General features: G+C 50.3%; 1 pseudogene; it reads left to right on the top strand.

Moving 5' to 3' along the window:
• The first annotated feature begins 5,614 nt into the window (after window positions 1-5,614).
• Window positions 5,615-6,970, top strand: LOC104274447 (annotated as a pseudogene).
• Window positions 6,971-8,361: the final 1,391 nt, after the last annotated feature.

The following is an 8,361-nucleotide window of genomic DNA, read 5'->3' as shown; positions in this document are numbered from 1 at the left end:
AACACATTCTATGACTCCATGGCAGGTACACACAGCCACCCTGTACCAGGTCCACAGCATCCCCTGGACCCGATCAGTGCGAACCCCATCACCAACGTAGAGCCACAGCCACCCCCAGCACTGTCTCCCCCTCTGCCACCCCCCGCTGTCCTGGCTGTGTTCCCTCCCAGTTCCTTGTGACCTCCAGCCTCCTCGCTGGGCATGAGATGATGAAAAGTCCTTGATTTAGATTGAAACACAGCTTAGTAATAGCTAAAAAATCAGGGTACTATCAATGTTTTCTCACCCTAAATCCAAACCCAGCACTGCACCAGCTACTAGAGAGAAAACTGTCTCCGTCCTGGCCAAAGCCAGGGCAGCTGCTTTCCTCCTGGGAATCACAAGTCTGGAGTTATATTATTCACGAGGGCTGCTGCTTCACCATCTTCGTGATGAAGGTATTTTTCTGGTATCCCATACGAATTTCTCCTGTGCAGCTCACTGCCCCGTGTCCCATCCCTGTGGCCCTCCAGCATCCCTGAACTTGACGCTGCAGATCTGGGTCCCGGCCACCTCATAGGAGGGTCTGTGCAAGTCCCGAGCCACGGGCCCTCTGGGCCACCTCCAGCCACGGGTGGACCTCATGGGAAACCTGCACTGGGCGGGAGCAGGGGGCAAACTCCAAAGCCGGAGGGGGTTTAGAGCTAGGTTTCGCACGTGGATTTGGGGCTGTTGTCCCTTGGGTGGGCTGCACCACGCTGATGCAGATCAACCTTCATCAGCTCTCTGGAACTTGGTGCTTTGCAGGTTTCCTCTGCAGCTCGCCAGGACAGTCTCTGCTCTGCCTCATTCTCAGCTTGACTGTGAGCCAGCAGCATAATGGAGCAGGGAAAGAACGGAAAGTGTTGGGAGCAGTAGCAGGATAAAATGCAAAATGTAAAAAAATAAAAACAAACCCCAGAACAACAATGTGCTGTGATTCAGCTCTTTAAAGAAATGAAAACAAGTTCCAATGAAAATGAAAGCAAGCAGTTCTTACAGCCAGCACCAGAAACAAATACAACAAAAGCACCTAAAATCAGTGGTGCTTTTAACTCTTAGAAAAAAAAATGAAAAAATGCCATTAGAGACCAAAAACAAGTGGATATTGTGTTGGAATGAACAAGTTTTAAAGTGATGAATTAACTCATGAAAAGATGTGGCTACAGAAAATGCTTATTTAAAGCTTATCCCTGACAGTGCCTGCATTCACAGCACCAGCGTGAGGTTCATCGGTGGTTCGGGGTCTGCAGAGGCACCCAGGAGGGCAGACGACATCTTCCAAGGTGAGCTGCCATAGTGCTGGCATCACCCCCCAGCACGGGCACTCGCTGCTGCCAGCACATAGGCCACCACAGCCCCGATGCCAAGTCCATCTGGACATACGTGCTCTTGTTCAGGCGTTCTGCATCATGTTCCCACTCATCTTTCTCCTCAAGCAGCTGCCAGGCTGTGGACATGCCATATCCCACACACACTGGGAGCACATGGGCATCACCCTCCTGGCCTGAGCCAACATCAAAGCCAACGACTGGTAAGGGCTGTCCATGGCTTTTCTCTCGTCCAGCCTGGACATCGTGCTCATCATTGTCTCTTACACTCTGATCCTCAGGACAGTCTTTCAGCTCTGTCCTGGTTTGAGAGCACCAGGATAAAAGTTCACTGGTGGGAGTCACAATGGGAGAGGGGGGCAGCTGTGCCTCTGGGGAGGAAAGGATGGCTTGGGTGACCCAAATGGACCAATCATGGTATTCCTGGGGCATTTAGTGCCTGCCGTGCTGGGAGGATTGCTGTTGGCTGTTTGTCCATCTCATCCTGTGCTGCTGGTGTTCCCGCCTCCTGTTTTCACACTGCAGAGGAGCACCATTTGTCGGGACAGATTGTCTTCCCCTGCCTCTCTGAGTGGGAGCAGCACAGCCGCTACAACACTTTCTTTTCTGGGTTTTTCTGGACTGTTATCAGGACTCTGTACTTGGGCACTCCCATCTGCTGCCACATCCAGTCCGGAACTTTTTTTCCACTTGGGATCTAATAGTCATCTGGAAGGTGTGTATTAACATATTCTCTTGTATCTTTGAATATACTTGCAATGCTTATATAATGTCTGTATATAGTTCAACATCTTGTTTGTTATTCTAAGTTTTATTTTCTTTTTCATTATACTGGTTCAAGTTGTTTTTTTCAAATTCAAAGTCTCTCTCAGAGAATTAGTTCCCCTGTTATCCTTCCCTGAGAGGGTGCTGGGGGGATCCCAGAGAGCATCTGTTAAAGTTTAGTGGCCGGTCCAGCCTTAAACTTTGACAGGCTTCTGTCCCTGGAGGCTCGTCTCAAATCCCCAAGCACCTGCAGCTCCCATCTCTGGAGCTCTCCCTAGCTCCAGGCTCCACAATGTCTTGTGTCTTGGACTAGGGCTCTGGATGGGGATGGTCAAGCCCAAGGTCAGTGATGGTGGGGAGGAGCAGCAAGCTCTTCTCTCTGGGATAAGGCTTGTTCACAGCCGAACGACGCAGGAGATGACACTGATGAAGCAAGCAAACCCTGCTCTGGTCCAGTCATCGCAGTAATGCAGCAATTTCAAAAGAAAAGGGAAAGAAAGAAATTCGTGATTTCAGATTATAACCCCCCCTAAAGTTCTTAACTCTTTCAACAAATTCATTTTTTTCTTTGTTTTTTTTTTCTTTTCTGATTTCGTCAGAAGTGGAAACCCTGTGGCAGGCACAGGAGAAATGAGAGTCTGTTCATGTTTGCTTAACAGTGAAGATAACAGAGCTGGTTACAAAAGCTGCTTATATCATTGGATGTTTTCAAAACATTTTTGTTGGCTTTCTCAGCAATAGAGACACAGAGCTGTCCACATGATTTCCAATGGGAGACAGAGCTGTGAGAAAGAAAATATGTCAGAAGAGCAAGTAGTTATAGGCAGCACATGGGTATGTTCAGACTGAAATGGGTGTTTTGAGGTCTTCCGGGTATGGAGGAGCTGCCCAGCAGCTCTTGCAGGAGTTAGAGCTGGAGGTAAGGGTGGGACACAAGGCAGCTCGTCATACAGGAGCCTGGTCTGCCAGTTCAGGAGGTCTCTCCAGCCCTGCCCGCCCACCTGGGAACAAGGTGCTGTGAACAAAGCAACCCTCTGCTAAAGAGTGTTCTGCTGAAAGCCTTTCGGCCAGCTCTGATAACAACTGAGCTGCCCATCGAAGGTTGTCAATATTAAAGAAGGTATTGCTCACGGATGTCTCTGTTACACACATTACCTCACACAGTTATTCACAGAATCACAGAATCACAGAATGGCCTAGGCTGGAAGGGACCTTAGAGATCATCTAATCCAACCTCCCTGCCATGGGCAGGGACGCCTCTCAACTAGATCAGGCTACTCAAGGCTCCATCCAACTTGGCCTTGAACACCTCCAGGGAGGGGGCAGCCACAACATCTCTGGGCAATTTATTCCAAAGTCTTGCCACCCTCATACTGAAGGTCCCAGTGTCCCTGCTTGGCTGTGAGATTTGCTGCCAGAAGTGTAGGTTTGCTTCACTCTTGGTGCTCAGCTGTGCTGTTTGGAAAGATCTGATGTCTTCAACTGAAGTGGGCAATTTAGGGTGAAAGGCAGGAGTGTCAGTGGTAAAGGGAGACATCCAGGTCCTGTCTTAGAATCTCGGTCCAGGAGATGCACAGAGCCAGCCTGCTGATGGGTTCGTTGCCACCTGCAAGACCCTCAGTATGTGACCTTCCTGATGAAAAGAATGACAAGAAAGACAGAGCTGGCTGCTCTAGCAAGAAGCTTGTCCATTGTTTACCCTGTTGTTGTTCTTGTGCTGTGCTTGGTCACAGAAGAAACAAACTCCTCCCTCACACCTACTGTGAGCAACCTTTTGGCCAATACCTGAGTGAGTGATCTCCTTGGACAGTCTCTTTTTGCTTTTCCCCTACATGAGACCCCATCATTAATGGAGTGACAAACAAACAGGTTCAGAGGAGCGCAGCCATGGCAGGCAGGAGAACACTGATCAGCACTTGGACATCAAAGTTGTGTATTTCCTTTGAATAGGATCACGAGGTGTTATTCTAGAACTGGCAGCTCCTGCTTGTCTGGAGGACTGGGCTGAGGAAGGGGGAAGGACCACAAGCTGGAATCATTGCCCAGCACCCAGTAACTTGTGTGAGCTGGACAAAAGACGGCCACGGCAGAAGCCCAAGGCCTGTGCACTGGGCTAGGCCAGGGGCTCTCAGCCTGCTGCCACCTCGCGGGTCAACTGCTGCCCAGCTCCACTTCCCCAGAGCTCATATGAGACCCCAGTACCCCATCCTAGCTTGTGGAGTCCTCCTTGTGTGTGGCCATGCTGTGCAGGGTTGGTTGTGCTGGGTGTTTTTTGTCTGGAGGGACAAAGACAAGCTACGTGCAGAGGCCCTTTGCCCTGCCTCAGCCCACAAGCCCTGAGCCAGTGTCTCCTGCATCTCCACCACCTGTGTGCTGCCATAGCTATGAGTGCCTTGGCCCTGGCTGGTGGCCTCCAGATGCCCAAGGCCAGCTCAGAGGAGCTGCCCACACAGCAAAAACCCACAGTCGGTAATTTCCACCCCAGCACCCTCCTGCTCCCTGCTTGTGGCATGGAGACACTTTGCCATCCCCACAGCTGACGTTGATGACTCCTTTCAGACATGCCTTTCCTGGGGGAGCAGTGGGCTGCCCTCCTTTCCCCCTTCCTCAAGCTGTTCTGACCAGCCCCAGAGCCCAGGCAGGCTTTTCTTTCTGGAGTATAAAGCAGGTGAGGAGAGATCTGCCTTGTGGGGGCTGTCATGGCACCTGCCCACCGATGTTTCAAAGAGGGACAAGATGCAGCTTTGTCATGCAGTCGCTGTTTGCAGCTGGGGGAGCACAGGTTTGCAGCACCTGCATAACCCTTACACAGGAACATCTGCACCAGCGCAGTCTTGGGGAGGGGAGGGATGGGGAGGGAGCCTGTGAGAAGAGAGGGCTGCCCATGGCTGCAAAGCTTCAGGGTGCTCTGCATCTCCAGAGCAAACCTGGCAGGAGCAGGGTGTTCTCTGAAGCACGGGAGCAAGGTCCACAGTGGAGAGGATGAGTGCCTGGGACCTTTGTGGTGGAGTTGGTGATGCCAGGCTGTAAGCGGGTGGGTGCCATGGTCATCTCAAATGGAAACAGCCTTGGAGTCCCTTGATTTTCCCATGTCATGGTTCTCCCCATGCCCCAGGGTCTAAGTGCTCCCAGGGAGGTGCCCGCTTTCCAGGCCATTGCTGCACAGTATGACATCAGCAGTGATGTCACTGCTCAGGGAGGGCTGCATGATAGTTCTGTGTGAGCAGGAGGCCACAGCAGAACAAGGAACATGGTGGAATGCCTTGGGTGGTGAGTGCAAAGAGCAACTGTGTAATGTTTGATACGTGTGCTCAGTCTCCACTGTGAGGAGAGGCCATCCTTGTCTCTGTGTCCCTGTGTCACTGGGGACAGTAGCAGTAGCAACAGCCACCCTCCTGTTTGAGCTGGCAGCTGTTGACCCCTGTTGCTGTTCAGCTCTGCCAGCACCTCTGCATTTCAACACACCATTTCAACAGACCAGTCCTGGTCTCAAAGCCACCATGCCCAAGAGAAAAGGTGCAGCAAAGACTAGACAACCAGTTGTCACCACAGATTCCTCAAATAACATCAGAGTGACTGTGAAGACCCTCAAGCAGAAGGAGAATTTTGATGTTGCTCAGAACAGCACCACCCAGGAGTTTAAGGAAGAGGTTGCCAAGCGTTTCAAAACAACGCCTGATCTGCTGGTCCTGATATTTGCTGGGAAAGTTCTCAAGGATCAAGAGACTTTGAGCCAGCAAGAAGTTCACTGTGGGGTTAGCATCTACGTCATCATCAGGTCCCAACAGAGTAATTCCAACTTATCCTCTTTGGGAAGCACAGGTGATCTGCAAAACCCATGCTTGATCCACCATAACTTGTCTGAGCTGTTGACCTTCAGCCAGGACATAGTGGCCCAGATTGTGATGATCATCACTTCAGGCCTGGATTTGAACACCATCAGCAACAACTCATTTTTGTCAGGGTTCCTCTGTGGGCTGACAGCTATACATCTCTTAGACCTGGACTCAACAGCCATGTTGGACTTGACAGGCGCCATTCAAGAACAAGATGTATCCATGCACAGCTTGATAACTGAGATTGTGCAGACTATCTTTGTGCAGAGTATCCTTGGCAATGACAATCTCACAACGTTCAACCCTCAGATACAGCAGCTGGCTGAAGAAAATCCTCAGATCCATCAGATTCTCACCAATGCCCATACTATCAGAGAAATGTTGGAAGTCTTCAGCAGTCCTGCCTTAAGGCAAGAGAAAAGGAACCTCGACATGGCCAAGACCATCCTCATAAGCACCCCCGGTGGGTGCAGAGCTCTATTGCAGCTGTACAGGTTTAGTGAAGAGAAAATGTCAGATATTGTTCAGGCAGAGATGATTAACAACCTGTTTGCTTCCTTGGACAATAACCCACCCCTGAGTGGAGCTAGGCTACCACTCCACACCGAAAACCGGATGCCACTCCCCAACCCTTGGGTTCTATGGCCTGACACAATCAGTGCTGGCTATGCAGATGACTCCACTGGCCATTTGGCCAGCAGCAGTGAAGGTGACAGTTCTACCCTGCTGCGCTGGGGGCTTGTGGCAGCTGCAGTGGTGGATTTGGAAAGCATGGACAAGTTCAGTGAAAGCGATGAGTCTGAGGACAGTGAAATTTTGGTGTCAGACATGGATGAAGCAGAAGGTCAGATGGAGATGGAAGCGCCACAGACCAGATTTAAGACACAGATGGAGCAGCTCAGTGTCATGGGCTTCCAGGATCAAAGTGCAAACCTCCAGGCACTGATTGATGCAGAGGGAGATATCAACGCAGCAGTGGAGATACTGAAAATTGCACCATCATCAAACAAGATACCCTGACGGATTTGTCCAAAAAATCCCAGTTGCAGTGCCTCATTTGCTAATGGTTATATTTCAGGCTTATCATACATTAAAAGAAGCTGGGTATATTTTAAGAAGTTGTGTGTTGCAGTTGTGTGTTCTATCTGTGAGAATTAATTTCCTCTTGGCTGCAAGGACTTCTTGCCTTCCAAAGCAATAGACATGAGGAGCTTCCTGTGCTGTGAAACTGTGAGGGCAAGTCCCACCTGAATGAGGTGTTACCCTGTTACAGAGAGTGTCTGTTATGCAGGGGAAAAAAACGTGCCAGAAAGACACCAGAGAAAGAAGATACCTTTTTACAGGTTAGGAACTGAGATCCATAGATGCTGGAGACCATGTGATACATGAGCTTGGCTCCCATCTGAACTCCAGAACAAATAGTGGCACTTTGACAGAGTGTTGTGTTGGGTTTTTTTCTAAAATCTGGCCCTAAGGAAGAGGGACAGTGAGTTTCTTTTCCTCAGCCAAGCAAATGCTGTTTTGAGAGTCAATCCACCATTTCTGCCACTGCTTCTCCTATGGGAGTGAAGTCCATGAGGCTTATGGTAGCAGTCGGCGATATCCAGTTTTCCACCAGTCCCATCATGGCCCTCCCTCCCTGCTCCTCACCTCTTCCCTGTGCCCTGCCACCCAATCTGCGTCTCCTTCTGCCTGTCCTGGGTTTCCCACTCTTTTTCCTCTGCAAACATTTTCTCTCCCAGCATCCTTCCCTTACAACAGGTCTAGGGAGGGGTTTTCTACTTGTTTCTTTCACCTCCTCCTCCACCTGCCTCGTTTATCATCCTTCAGCCATTCTTCTTAGGCCACATTCAGACTTCTGGTGCCCTCTCTCGCCTCACTGTTTTGGGTTCAGTTCCTTCTTTCTCCCTGCACCCTCTTTTTTCACCTAGCTAGAGGTGGTTGGAGGATTGGTCCAAGGGAGATGGGCTTGATCTTCAATAGACTCTGGCTGGAAAATGCCCCTTTCTCACAGCAGATTCCATATATGACCGTGCATGTGCTATGCATCTGCAAGGCCAATGCTGGGGTGAGGTAGGTGTGGGTGGTGGACACCAAAATGGAAGGGTCTAGATGGGAGTTGTACATCCAGCCTCCAGCTGCAGCCAGCAGAGACTTTGGCAAGGCTCCATTCTCATATGGAGGAGCCTGGCACCACCAGAGATGTCTTCGGGCATCTGAGACATCTACATGTGGCTGGTAGATGTGGCACAGGACCTGTGTCCCTCTAGATCAGTGCCTGGAGGAGAGGAGAAATAGAATAAGACAGTTCAGGAACTGCCTTAAAAATGGATGGAGCATTTACATGCAAGAGATTGGTGGTAAAAAAAGCACTTATTTAAAATTGTCGTGGTTTGACCCTGGCCGGCAGC

Source organism: Apaloderma vittatum, unplaced genomic scaffold (assembly GCF_000703405.1).
Source record: "Apaloderma vittatum isolate BGI_N311 unplaced genomic scaffold, ASM70340v1 scaffold21365, whole genome shotgun sequence".
Taxonomy (NCBI): domain Eukaryota; kingdom Metazoa; phylum Chordata; class Aves; order Trogoniformes; family Trogonidae; genus Apaloderma; species Apaloderma vittatum.
Note: the sequence above shows the minus strand (reverse complement) of the source record. Positions and strands in the feature narration are given on the sequence as shown.